This window comes from Ovis canadensis, chromosome 3 (assembly GCF_042477335.2).
Source record: "Ovis canadensis isolate MfBH-ARS-UI-01 breed Bighorn chromosome 3, ARS-UI_OviCan_v2, whole genome shotgun sequence".
Classification (NCBI taxonomy): domain Eukaryota; kingdom Metazoa; phylum Chordata; class Mammalia; order Artiodactyla; family Bovidae; genus Ovis; species Ovis canadensis.
In genome coordinates this window covers 212,109,628-212,124,447 of record NC_091247.1, presented here as the reverse complement: position 1 = coordinate 212,124,447, position 14,820 = coordinate 212,109,628, and the positions used below count along the sequence as shown (strand labels likewise).

General features: G+C 38.8%; 1 pseudogene; it reads right to left on the bottom strand.

Moving 5' to 3' along the window:
* Positions 1-825: 825 nt before the first annotated feature.
* The window catches only part of LOC138436420 (killer cell lectin-like receptor subfamily B member 1B allele A), a 39,456-nt pseudogene continuing 25,461 nt past the window's right edge, over positions 826-14,820 (bottom strand).

Sequence of the window (14,820 nt, the reverse complement as noted above, 5' to 3'; positions counted from 1 at the left end):
GCGACTAACACACACACAAATAAAACTTGGTGATATGAGGTGAAGGTGGAGAGCAGCCTAGAGGTATGCATGTGAGAGAGTAATATCAAGATGAGATGGTTGGATAGCATCACTAATTCAAGAGACATGATTTTGAACAAACTCCAGGAGATAGTGAAGGGCAGGAATATCTGGTATGCTACAGTTCATGGGGTTGCAGATTCGGACATGATTTAGTAACTGAACAATAACAACAACTGGTTTATAGATGGCATAATTGTCTTGTATGGCATATCGTTTACTGAGATATGGAGTGCTGGAAGATGGTTCCTTTTATGATGAATTTAGTAGACTATTTTTGTAAGTTGGGTTGGAAGTACCTTTGAGGTTTTAGACCTGCTGTGTTAAATGGCCAGTAGGGTATATAGGTCTGGTGATCAGAGAATGATCTGAATGGCAGATATGACTTTGTTATGCATTGCTTTGTATGTGGTAGTTGAAACTGTGAGAATGTAAGAAATTAACTAAGGATATCAAGTTAAGCTAAGTGAAAGTGTGAATCACTCAGTCTGAAGATACAGAAAAGATAAAAGCTAAAGTTCAAAAAGTAGTGGCAAGATGAGATGGATGATTGAATCACCACATCATTCAGAAGTAAAAAATATATTCACCATATACACTCATTTTCTAAAACATTTTATTTTGTGTATCTCCCTTTCTACACTTCTGAGAATAGTACTACAAAAAACACACACACAGCCCTCTGAGCTTTCTTATGATCTGAGCTCAAACTTCATGTGGTGTCTCTTAGTCAGACAAATAGAGACTTATTTTCTGCCAAGTGGATTATAGTTGACAAATCCATGGATAATTTTTCTGACAACTCTCTTTGGTTATCTTGGTAGAAGACACCCAGGCACATTTCATACTCCGGGTCTCTCGTTCATTTGAAAACCTACAGAAAGAAAGCAGATTGTTTTCTTTACATCAGCCATGAGTATATGCATATGGCCAGAGGCTTACAAGGACTTCAGAAAATGTTTTCTATTTTTTTTAATAAAGGATAAATTCATTAAAACTATTTAAATACACAACAATATGACAGGCAAGGCAATTCTTCTCACTTTATGTTTTATTTCTCAAACGTCTCTCCAGAGAAGCTAATAGTTCATTTTTGTTGTTTAGTCTCTTAGTTGTGTCTGACTCTTTGTGACCATATAGACCATAACCTGCCAGACTCCTCTGTCCATGGATTCTTCAGGCAAGAATGCTGAAGTAGGTTGCCATTTCATTCTCCAGGGGATCTTCCTAACCCATGGATTGAACCTGCATCTCTTGCATTGGCAGGCAGATTCTTTACCACTGAGCCACCAGGGAAGCCCTAATAGTTCACTAAAGAGAGCTAAAATATCACCTCTGACTGTTTTTCAGTCCACTCTGAGCAGTGTATGGGATCCTAGTTCTCTGTGATAGGAGATGGGTTTGAATCCATGTCCCCCAAATTGGGAATGGGGAGTCTTAACCACTGGAACGTCAGGGAAGTCCCTCAGCTCTGATATTTTTATTGCTTAAAAATTGATCACTGTAAGAAGTGAGCAGAAAGTTATGCTCTGTAAAACAAACATGTGCACTCATAAAAGAATTTACACTTGCTAATTTACCTTTTATATAAAAAGGTAAAATCAGGCAACAGGGCAATCTTGTTTCATACATAAGTTTTCTGAGTGGATGGAGGGAGATTTCTTTCTCAACTTTCTGTGTGAATCATTTTATAGAAATACTTATCAAACTGTAGCACTCAGGAAATTAATACCCATTAGATCACTTCAAAGCCAATGATGTCATACGTCTCTTTCTTGTCACATACAACATGGGATTAAAAACCACAAAAAGAAAAAATGCAAAAGACTTATAGCTGAGTGTCAAAAGTGCTGTTGTCCAACCAGGTCCATAATTTCCCTCCAGGAGGAATCCTCAAACCAGCCCAAAATGAATCATGTATATTTTGCCATATGAAAGTCTAAAAAGAATAGGAAATGTTGTATGAAATCAAGTGATTCTTACAGATGCAAGATAAAATATGACAGGGGCACCTTCTATGTGGCTGGCACTGCACTAGAAGCTAGGAATAAACAGGTAAGACATGCTTCATGTTTGCAAATAGATCACAGTGGAGGGGGAATCCACAGTAATGCAATGGGATAAGAGCTAAAGAAAAATGATTAAATGTCTATCAAGAAATGAATGGATAAAGATGTGCTGCATATGTACAATGGAATATTACTCAGCCATAAAAAGCATGAAATTTTATCATTTGTCATACAGAGTGAAGTAAGGCAGAAAGAGAAAAACAAATATCATATGTTAACACACACATATATATATAAGGGATCTAAACATAAATTAAAAAAAAAATCTAGATGTACCTATTTGCAAGGCAGGAATACAGACATAGAGAAAGAACGTGTGGACACAAGAAGACAGGGAGAGTGGGAAAAATTGGGAGATTGGGATATCTATCTATCTATCTATCTATCTATCTATCTATCTATCTATCTATCACCATGTGCAAAATAGATAGCTAATGGGAAGCTGTTGTATAGCACAGGGAGCTCAGCTCAGTGCTCTGTGATGACCTAAAGGGGTATTATGGCAGAATGGGAGGGAGGTTCAAGAGGGAGGGAATATACGTATACCAATTATACTCCAATATGAAAACATAAACTGAGACTGTGAAGAAAAAAAAGAAACTATTATGGACAGTGTTAGTAGACACCAAGGCTGTGGAATCAGGCTGCAGCTACTATTACTACTACACATCTTTGCACAGTTATTCATTCTCTTTATTCCTCTATTTTTCCAGTCACTAAAACTCTGACTGTGATAATAGTCATACCTGTCTCAAAGAACTGTTATTGTTTTGTTAATAAGTAATATTAAACACTGTTTAGCACATAATGAATGCTTTTTGCCTAAATAATAGTGATTACTACTAAATACAAGTATTAAATAATAATATAGAAGCAAGAAAACGCACAGGAAGAGTTACAGAAAGAAAACAATCTCTGAGGTGATGGAGCACACATTGTTCAAATGTTATTTTTTTTTTTTAAATTGGAGGACAATTGCTTTACAATATTGTGTTGGTTTCTGCTATACATCAGCATGAATCACTCATAGGTATACATGTGTCCCCTCCCTCTTTAATCTCCCTCCCACCTCCTATCTTATCCCACCTCTCTAGGTTGTCAAAGAACACCTGATTTGAGCTCCTTGCATCATATATAGCAAATTTCCACTGGATATGATAGTCTATGTGTTTGCATGCTACTCTCTCAATTCGTCCCACCTTCTTCTTTCCCGACTATATCCACCAGTCTGTTCTGTATGCCTGCATCTCCATTGCTGAAAATAGGATCATCAGTACCATCTTTCTAGATTCCATATATATGTATTAATATATGATATTTATTTTTCTCTTTCTGACTTTACTTTACTTTGTATAACAGGCTCTAGGTTCATCCACCTTATTAGAACCGACTCAAATGTGTTCTATTTATGGCTAAGTAATATTCCATTGTATATATGTACCATTACTTCTTTATCCATTCATCTATTGATGGACATCTAGGTTGCTTCCTTATCTTAGCTATTGTAAATAATGCTGCAACAAACATTGAGGTTCATGTGTCTCTTTCAATTATGGTTTGCTCAGCGTATATGCCCAGTAGTGGGATTGTTGGGTTATATGGTAGTTTTATTCCTAGTTTTTTTAAGGAATCTTCATACTGTTCTCCACAGTGGCTGTATTAATTAACATTTCCACCAACAGTGAAAGAGCATTCCCTTTTCTCCACACCCTCTCCAGCATTTATTGTTTATAGAGATTTTGATGATGGCCATTCTGACCCTTGTGAGTTGATACCTTATTGTAGTTTTAATTTGCATTTTTCTAATGATGAGCGATGCTGAGCACCTTTTTGTGTGTTTATTAGCCATCTGTATGTCTTTGGAGAAATGTCTGATTAGGTCCTCTGCCCATTTTCTTCTTTGGGCTGTTTGTTTTCCTGATATTGATCTGCTTATATATCCTGGAGATTAATCCTTTGTCAGTTTTTTCCTTTGCAATTATTTTCTCCTATTCTGAGGGTTGTCTTTTAATCTTGTTTCTTTTGCTGTGCAAAAGCTTTTAACTTTAATTTAGTCACATTTGTTTATTTTTGTTTTTATGTCCATTACTCTAGGAGGTGGGTAATATCTCCTTTTTGTACAATACCATAACCCTGAGACAAAGTATATGGCTGGCCATAATGTGCTAAGTTGCTGAAGTTTTGTCCAACTCTCTGTGACTGTAGCCTGCAAGACTCCTCTGTCCATGGGATTTCCAAGGCAAGAATACTGGAGTGAGTTGCCATCTCCTCCTCCAGGAGGTCTTCCCAGTCCAGGGATTGACCTGGTGTCTCTTGTATCTCCTGCATTGGTAGGTAGATTCTTTACCACTGCCCAGTTCACATGTATGCCATGCTGTGCTCAGTTGCTTCACATGTACATTTGACCCCTATGACAGGCTTCAGGGGTCAGAGAATAGAATATTATGGGCTCAACTCTGTCTCTTCAAAATGTGTGCATTTGAAGCTCTAACCCCTAGTGCTTCAAAATGTGACTGCCTTTGGAGACACAGCTTTTAGAGAGGTGACTAAGCAGAAATGAGGCTGTTAGGGTAGATCTTAATCCACTCTGATTATTGTCCTTATAAGGAGCAGAAATTTGGATATACAGAGAGACACAGATGCATGCATACAGAGGAAAGACCATGTGAGGACAGAGCAAGCAGGTGGCCATCTAGAAACTAAGGAGCGAGGCCTTGGAAGAAACCACATCTGCCAACACCTCGATCTTGAACTTCTAGCCTTCAGAGCGGTGAGTAAGAAATTTCTGATGCTTAAGCCGCCGAGTCTGTGGTACTTTGTTATGTTAGCACTGACAAACTCATACAACCCCTTTGAGTGCTTGCATGCTAAGTCACTTCAGTTGTGTCTGACTCTTTGTGACCTCATGGACTGTAGCCACCCAGCTCCTCTATCCATAGGATTCTCCAGGCCAGAATTCTGGAGGGGCTGCCATGCCCTCCTTCAGGAGATCTTCCTGACCCAAGGATCAAACTTGCATGTTCTGCATCGGCAGGCAGGTTCTTTACCACTAGCACCACCTGGAAAGCCTTACAGCCCCTTTATTATTCTGTTGGTGGCTCAGATGGTAAAGAAACTGCTTGCAATGTGAGAGATCTGGGTTCAGTTCCTGGGGAGAAACAGACAATAAATCACTGCATGGAGAAACAGTGCAATGCAGTCTTCCCTAAAAACCTTATCTTTTTCCTGCTCATCATCAAATGGAAAAATGCTGAAATGCAGAAAAGACATGTTTTCTACGCAACAAGAAACCTAACCCATCACTTAAAAATGAGCTGAAACTCCACATTAAAGACCTAGGAGGAACTGTGTGTTCATTTCCAGGCACAAAGCTATGTAACTCAGTCTCTTCTTATTAGATGCTTTCTAATTAGGTCCTTTCAAGTTGATACCTTCTTCCCCTTTTTTGTCTTAAGCTGACTTCTAAGAGAAGAAACAAGTCTCTTTTTAGTTCTTCACCCATTCTGGATTTGGTTCATATTCAAACCAATTTGGACTGGATCTGAAGAAGAGTTTTACAGTTTAATATTTGGGGTTACATTGGTTACACTGAAGATAACTTACTTTCCATTTTGATTTTCTTGTTGTTGTGGATTTCTATGAAACTCAGAGGAATTTTTTCTTCCCCTTACAAAAGTTTCAACAGCTGCCCTGATATAAAATCTCCAGACTTAACCAGGCTTGTAAAGCACTGTTTGTCATTGAGTTTTCTAAAACTGAGCCTTTGACATCGCTTGTAATTTCAACATACTAATTCTTATGCTGAGAATCCTTATTTGATGTTTGCCAACTAATATCTATACTGGCCTTATTTAGGTTTAGTGTCCAACCTTCGTGTAAGAAAATTTCAATTTAAATTAAGCCAGAGTTAGAAAAATATTGGTTTTCTTCAACAAAAAACAAAGTTTAATGAGAAGGGCTATACTGTATTTCCTTTCTCTGAACATGATTTTTAATTTCAGCTGCCATGCTGTCTGACTGAAAACTTTCTGAGCAATGACGGATTAAATATGGGAGATGAGACTGATGTCCTACATTTAAAATGCAATTTGGGAAACGGATCCCTTATAGAGAAGAACTTAGGTATATATTACTAAAAGGATTTCTCCTATCTCTAGCTAAGTGAATGTGAAAGTAAAAGTTGCTCAGTCGTGTTTGACTCTTTGCGACCCCATGGGCTATACAGTTCATGGAATTCTCCAGGCCAGAATACTGGAGTGAGTAGCCTTTCCCTTTTCCAGGGGATCTTCCCAACCCAGGGATTGAACCCAGGTCTCCCGCATTGCAGGCAGATTCTTTACCAGCTGACCCTCAAAGGAAGCAAAAGAAGCTTAAAATAATAATATAGTTTCAAGGATTCATTCAACCAATAATTGTGCAGTTAATATCAATGAGGTTTAAATTTTTTTCACCGAAATTTTCAAATTTGTAGCACAAAGAAGTACTGCAGTTGTGAAGGATGCTATAATCTTAAAATTGTATACCTCACCATATCACTGAAGTCTCGGACCACCAAGAGATGTGATTTTTTTCATGACACGGTCATTTTTACTTTCATTCCAAGATTTCTTATTTTCATGTCCAGCAACCCAGGAGCATTTTCCCCCATGTAGCTTCCAATCTTTGGTGGGGCATGATGTGTAAACAGTGGAAGAATTAAAAGGAACTGGAAGGAAAAAGGATAAGTAATTAAAAGAAACATGAGACTGCATCCCTAATATTGTATAATAATTAAAGCCTCTCAAAATTTGTTAAATTAGGGCCTAAGCTTTCTTTGACAAAAGTATGGGCTCTTCTCAGGATGGATTTTGAAAAAAATAAAACCTAACAGAATTTCAATTGTGTATTTTTTCTTTCTCTCTTTTCTTCTATCTCCCATTTAATTTATTCTCTTTAAAATATGTTATGTTTTCCATAAACTAGGCAATGCATGGACACTAGGATAAAGTGATCAACATCCAAACTTCAGGAAGATAAAAATTTTAGAGGAAAACTAGAAATTAGAGATTTCAACTAGTGATCCACCAATAAATCAAACATTTTGAGAATTATATATCACTATAATTTTGAGAATTATAAAATCATGAGAAGAATTTTTACTGGGCAAAATTTGTATGATAGGTGGTCTATAAAACTCAGGTAGATTGATCTTCTTATGTATAAAAGGGTCTGGACAGCATTTAAAGCAATTTTATTCAATATCATGTTATCACCTCTATCAAAGGTAGGAGGATTATTATGTCCTTTTGTATTGGGAATAATGTCCCAGAAAATTTGCTATCATAGTCTCACTAGTTTAAAAAATTAAAGTTTTTGGAACGAGGTTGAGGAGACTTGGAAAATTTAAAATCCATTTTAAAGTTTTAATGAGTTCCCAGAAGTCGAAATCACTCTATAACCTGGACTGGTAAGTCTTTATAATAACATCATATTATAACATCATATGCAGGTTCAAAAAAAAGAAAGGAATATAGTTTTTCAATATAGAATAGGAACTTAAAACAACAGATTTAGTTCAGTTCAGCTCAGTTCAGTTCAGTCACTCAGTCGTGTCCAACTCTTTGCGACCCCAAAATTGCAGCACGCCAGGCCTCCCTGTCCATCACCAACTCCCAGATTTCACTCAGACTCACGTCCATCGAGTCCGAGATGCCATCCAGGCATCTCATTCTCCATTGTCCCCGTCTCCTCCTGCCCCCAATTCCTCCCAGCATCAGAGTCTTTTCCAGTGAGTCAACTCATTGGCATGAGGTGGCCAAAGTACTGGAATTTCAACTTCAGCATCATTCCTTCCAAGGAAATCCCAGGGCTAATCTCCTTCAGAATGGACTGGTTAGATCTCCTTGCAGTCCAAGGGACTCTCAAAAGTCTTCTCCAACACCACAGTTCAAAAGCATCAATTCTTCAGTGCTCAGCCTTCTTCATGGTCCAACTCTATCATCCATACATGACCACTGGAAAAAACCATAGCCTTGACTAGATGGACCTTTGTTGGCAAAGTAATGTCTCTGCTTTTCAATATGCAATCTAGGTTGGTCATAACTTTTCTTCCAAGGAGTAAGTGTCTTTTAATTTCATGACTGCAATCACCATCTTCAGTGATTTTGGAGCCCCCCAAAATAAAGTCTGACAGTTTTCACTGTTTCCCCATCTATTTCTTATGAAGTGATGGGACCAGATGCCATGATCTTAGTTTTCTGAATGTTGAGCTTTAAGCCAACTTTTTCACTTTCCACTTGAAAATAATAAAGGAAACGGAAAGAAAAATAAAACAGAAAATCTAAATAATTGAGTTTTTTCTTGACTTTTAAAAGTATATAAATACATTCGTATGTGAATGATAAAAACTTTCAAAAAGTGATCATTTATAATATCTATAATATTTATAATATTTAGTACCATTAAAAATTCACCCATTCCAGTCCCTTTTAGTTTGCTGATTTCTAGAATGTTGACGTTCACTCTTGCCATCTCTTGTTTGACCACTTCCAATTTGCCTTGATTCATGGACCTGACATTCCAGGTTCTGATGCAATATTGCTCTTTACAGCATCAGATCTTGCTTCTATCACCAGTCACATCAACAGCTGGGTATTGTTTTTGCTTTGGCTCCATCCCTTCATTCTTTCTAGAGTTATTTGTCCACTGATCTCCAGTAGCATATTGGGCACCTACTGACCTGGGGAGTTCCTCTTTCAGTATCCTATCATTTTGCCTTTTCATACTGTTCATGGGGTTCTCAAGGCAAGAATACTGAAGTGGCTTGCCATTCCCTTCTCCAGTGGACCACATTCTGTCAAACCTCTCCACCATGACCTGCCCATCTTGGGTTGCCCCGCAGGCATGGCTTGGTTTCATTGAGTTAGACAAGGATGTGGCCCTAGTATGATTAGATAGACCAGTTTTCTGTGAGTATGGTCTCACTGTGTCTGCCCTCTGATGCCCTCTTGCAACACCTACCGTGTTACTTGGGTTTCTCTTACCTTGGGCCTGTGGTATCATTTCACGGCTGGCCCAGCAAAGTGCAGCTGCTGCTCCTTACCTTGGATGAGGGGTATCTCCTCACCGTGGCCAGATGACCATTATATCTACTACTGTGGGCAGGAATCCCTCAGAAGAAATGGAGTAGTCATCATGGTCACAAAAGAGTCCAAAATGCAGTACTTGGATGCAATCTCAAAAATGACAGAATGATCTCTGTTCGTCTCCAAGGCAAACTATTCAATATCATGGTAATCCAAGTCTATGCCCCAAACAGTAACACTGAAGAAGCTGAAGTTGAATGGTTCTATGAGGACCTACAAGACCTTTTAGAACTAACACCCAAAAAAGGTGTCCTTTTCATTATAGGGGACTGGATTGCAAAAGTAGGAAGTCAAGAAACACCTGGAGTAACAGACAAATTTGGCCTTGGAATGTGGACTGAAGCAGGGCAAAGACTAATAGAGTTTTGCCAAGAAAATGCACTGGTCATAGCAAACACCCTCTTCCAACAACTCAAGAGAAGACTCTACACATGGACACCATGAGATGGTCAACACCGAAATCAGATTGATTTTATTCTTTGCACCCAAAGATGGAGAAGCACTATACAGTCAACAAAAACAAGACCAGGAACTGACTGTGGCTCAGATCATGAACTCCTTATTACCAAATTCAGACTCAAAATGAAGAAAGTAGGGAAAACCGCTAGACTATTCAGGTATGACCTAAATCAAATCCCTTATGATTATACAGTGGAAGTGAGAAATAGATTTACGGGCCTAGATCTGATAGACAGAATGTCTGATGAACTATGGAATGAGGTTGGTGACATTGTACAGGAGACAGGGATCAAGATCATCCCCATGGAAAACAAATGCAAAAAAGGAAAATGGCTGTCTGGGGAGGCCTTACAAATAGCTGTGAAAAGAAGAGAAGTGAAAAGCAAAGGAGAAAAGGAAAGTGTAAGCATCTGAATGCAGAGTTCCAAAGAATAGCAAGAAGAGATAAGAAAGCCTTCTTCAGCGATCAATGCAAAAAATAGAGGAAAACAACAGAATGTGAAAGACTAGAGATCTCTTCAACAAAATTAGAGATACCAAGGGAACATTTCATGCAAAGATGGGCTGATAAGGGACAGATATGGTATGGACCTAACAGAAGCAGAAGATATTAAGAAGAGGTGGCAAGAGTGCACAGAAGAACTGTAAAAAAAAGATCTTCACAACCTGGATAATCACGATGGTGTGATCACTCACCTAGAACCAGACATCGTGGAATGTGAAGTCAAGTGAGCCTTAGAAAGCATCACTACAAACAAAGCTAGTGGAGGTGATGGAATTCCAGTTCACCTCTTTCAAATCCTGAAAGATGATGCTGTGAAAGTGCTGCAGTCAATATGCCAGCAAATTTGGAAAACTTAGCAGTGGCCACAGGACTGGAAAAGGTCAGTTTCCATTCCATTCCAAAGAAAGACAATGCCAAAGAATGCTCAAAGTACCACACAATCGCATTCATCTCACTTACTAGTAATGCAATGCTCAAAATACTCCAAGCCAGACTTCAGCAATACATGAACCGTGAACTTCCTGATGTTCAAACTGGTTTAAGAAAAGGCAGAGGAACCAAAGATCAAATTGCCAACATCCGCTGGATCATCAAGAAAGCAAGAGAGTTCCAGAAAATCATCTGCTTTATTGACTATGCCAAAGCCTTTGACTGTGTGGATCACAATAAACTGTGGAAAATTCTGAAAGAGATGGGAATACCAGACCACCTGACCTGCCTCTTGAGAAATCTGTATGCAGGTCAGGAAGCAACAGTTAGAACTGGACATGGAACAACAGACTGGTTCCAAATAGGAAAAGGAGTATGTCAAGGCTATATATTGTCACCCTACTTATTTAACTTCTATGCAGAGTACATCATGAGAAACGCTCGACTGGAAGAAACACAAGCTAGAATCAAGATTGCTGGGAGAAGTATCAATAACCTCAGATATGCAGATGACACCACCCATATGGCAGAATGAAGAGGGACTAAAAAGTCTCTTGATGAACATGAAAGAGAAGAGTGAAAAAGTTGACTTAAAGCTCAGCATTCAGAAAATGAAGATCATGGCATTCGGTCCCATCCCTTCATGGGAAATAGATGGGGAAACAGTGGAAACAGTGTCAGACTTTATTTTGGGGGACTCCGAAATCACTGTAGATGGTGACTGCAGCCATGAAATTAAAAGACGCTTACTGCTTGGAAGAAAAGTTATGACCAATCTTGATAGCATATTCAAAAGCAGAGACATTATTTTGCTGACTAAGGTCCATCTAGTCAAGGCTATGGTTTTTCCTGTGGTCATGTATGGATGTGAGAGTTGGATTGTGAAGAAGGCTGAGTGCCGAAGAATTAATGCTTTTGAACTGTGGTGTTGGAGAAGACTCTTAAGAGTCTCTTGGACTGCAAGGAGATGCAACCAGTCCATTCTGAAGGAGATCAGCCCTGGAATTTCTTTGCAAGGAATGGTGCTAAAGCTGAAACTCCAGGTCTTTGGCCACCTCATGAGAAGAGTTGACTCATTGGAAAAGTCTCTGATGCTGAGAGGGTTTGGGGACAGGAGGAGAAGGGGACGACAGAGGATGAGATGGCTGGATGGCATCACGGACTCAATGGACATGAGTCTGAGTGAACTCTGGGAGTTGGTGATGGACAGGGAAGCCTGGCGTGCTGTGATTCATGGGGTCGCAAAGAGTCGGACACGACTGAGTGACTGAACTCAACTGAACTGAACCATTAACAAACTGACAAAAAGCTATGTGGTGCTGATCATGAATTTTAGGAATGAAAATATTTTGACCATATTCTACACCTGCACATGTCCCAGTAGAAATAAAAATACTAATAAAATGCAATGATTTCAACATAGTACCTTTAAATTCATTTAAAACACAGACACGGTTATTTTTCTCATTTGTGTTCAATCTTTAAATAGTTTTGTCAAGGACTGTAATAGGTCCCTGAAAAACAATGGTCTAAACCATCCCTCTATACAGGTAGAGGAATTTCCCCTTTATTCGGATATACCAAAGTAAAATACATGCTACTGCCCTCACTTGCTTATTCAGGAATTCAGTTCAGTGTAGTTCAGTCATTAAGTCATGTCTGACTTCTCAATCCCATGGACTGCAACACGCCAGGCTTCCCTGTCCATTACCAACATCCGGAGTTTACTTAAACTCATGTCCATTGAATTGGTGATGTCATCCAACCATCTTATCCTCTGTTGTCCCCTTCTTCTCCAGCCTTCAATCTTTCACAGCATCAGAGTTTTTCCCAGTGAGCCAGTTCTTCACATCAGGTGGCCAAAATATTGGAGTTTCAGCTTCAGCATCAGTCCTTTCAATGAATATTCAAGACTGATTTCCTTTAGGATAGACTCGTTGAATCTTGCAGTCCAAGGGACTCTCAAGAGTCTTCTCCAACACCACAGTTCAAAAGCATCAATTCTTTGGCACTTAGCTTTCTTTATGGTCCAATTCTCACATCCATACATGACTACTGGAAAAACAATAGCTTTGACTAGATGGATCTTTGATGGCAAAGTAATGTCTCTGCTTTTTAATACGCTCTGTAGATTGGCCATAACTTTTCTTCCAAGGAGCAAGTGTCTGTTAATCTCAGGGCTGCAGTCATCCTCTGCAGTGATTTTGGAGACCAAAATAATAAAGTCTGTCACTGTTTCCATTGTTTTCCCATCTATTTGCCATGAAGTGATGGGACGGGATGCCATGATCTTAGTTTTCTGAACGTTGAGCTTTAAGCCAACTTTTTCACTCTCCTCTTTCACTTTTATCAAGAGGTTCTTTAGTTCTTCTTCACTTTCTGCCATAAGGGTGGTGTCATTTGCATATATGAGGCTATTGATATTTCTCCTGGCAATCTTAATTCCAGCTTGTGCTTCATCCAGCCTGGCATTTCTCATAATGCACTCTGCATATAAGTTAAATAAGCAAGGTGACAATATACAGCCTTGACGTACTTCTTTCCCAATTTGGAACCAGTTTGTTGTTTCAACATAAATTGTATTAAAGATTTACTGTGCATGGCCCCGCCCATCAGAACAAGACCCAGTTTCCCCCTCAGTCAGTCTCTCCCATCAGGAAGCTTCCATAAGCCTCTTATCCTTTTCCATTAGAGGGCAGACAGAATGAAAACCACAATCACAGAAAACTAACCCATCTGATCATATGGACCACAGCCTTGTCTGACTCAGTGAAACCATGAGCCATGCTGTGTAGGGCCACCCAGCACGGATGGGTGATAGTGGAGAGTCCTGAGAAAATGTGGTCCACTGGAGAAAGGAATGGCAGACCACTTCAGTATTCTTGCCTTGAGAGTCCCATGAACAGTATGAAAAGGCAAAAAGATAGGACACTGAAAGATGAACTCCCCTGTTCGGTAGGTGCCCAATATGCTACTGGAGATCAGCGGACAAATAACTCCAGACAGTATGAAGAGACAGAGCCAAAGCAAAAACAACACCCAGTTGTAGATGTGACTGGTAATAGAAGCAAGGTCCGATGCTGTAAAGAGCAATATTGCATAGGATCCTGGAATGTCAGGCCCATGAATCAAGGCAAATTGGAAGGGATCAAACAGGAGATGGCAAGAGTGAACATCGACATTTTAGGAATCAGCAAACTAAAATGGACTGGAATGGGTGACTTTAACTCAGATGACCATTATGTCTACTACTGTGGGCAAGAATCCCTTATAAGAAATGGAGTGGCCATCATAGTCAGGAATTAGGCAATATAAAATAACATACTTATTGAGCTGTTTGCTTCAGATTTACTTTGCTCAGTACAATATTTCTTCTTTGATTCATTATCCACTTCAGTTTGTCTTGCAGATTTGAACTGAATAACTAGTGAAAGAAGACACATCTTTTCTTAATTAAATATAAAACAGAAAACGGTCAGGTTGTAGTGACTCAGTGAAGTTGATTAATTTGGAAACTGCAGGGTAATTAAAGTAATTAAAATTTATGGGGAAAAATCCTTTTTCCAAGATTAGACCTTCTTTTGCACATAGTCCTGTTAATTTTATTAATATCAAATTTAGGGGAATTGGTAAAATATAATCTGGGACCAGAAGGAAACTCACTTGATTTTTTTCTGGAGTTTTCATATTTATTTAATAAACACAAAATAACCAGCTTTGAATGTAGGCTTCATTTGGAGAGTTTGTGTTTGGTAAGTTCCTATTAACTGTACCAGGTGTCACCTGATTCATGGAAAGAGCTTTATGTGTTTTGATTTCAGTTCATAATTCTGTTCCTTTTGAGGTTGTCCATTTAAAGTCTACATATGGAAGGACAGGGTGAGCCCAGAGTATTTTTCTACCATGAGGAAGACATTTGTATTTCTGATGGCCATTTCACTGAAATTACTTTGGGTTATTTATAATCTCACAATAGTGTGTTTCAATCAGTTAAATCTTTAAAATCTATTGTAGTAACAAATCTGTTACTAACAAACTACTGTTTTGATAACAAGCAAATTGATTAGCCTATACCAAAAAGAAACATAGCAGAGAGGGTACTTTTTTTTTTTTTAATGGTCATGACCCATGGCATGTGGGATCATAGTTCCCTGACCAGGGATCAAACCTGCAC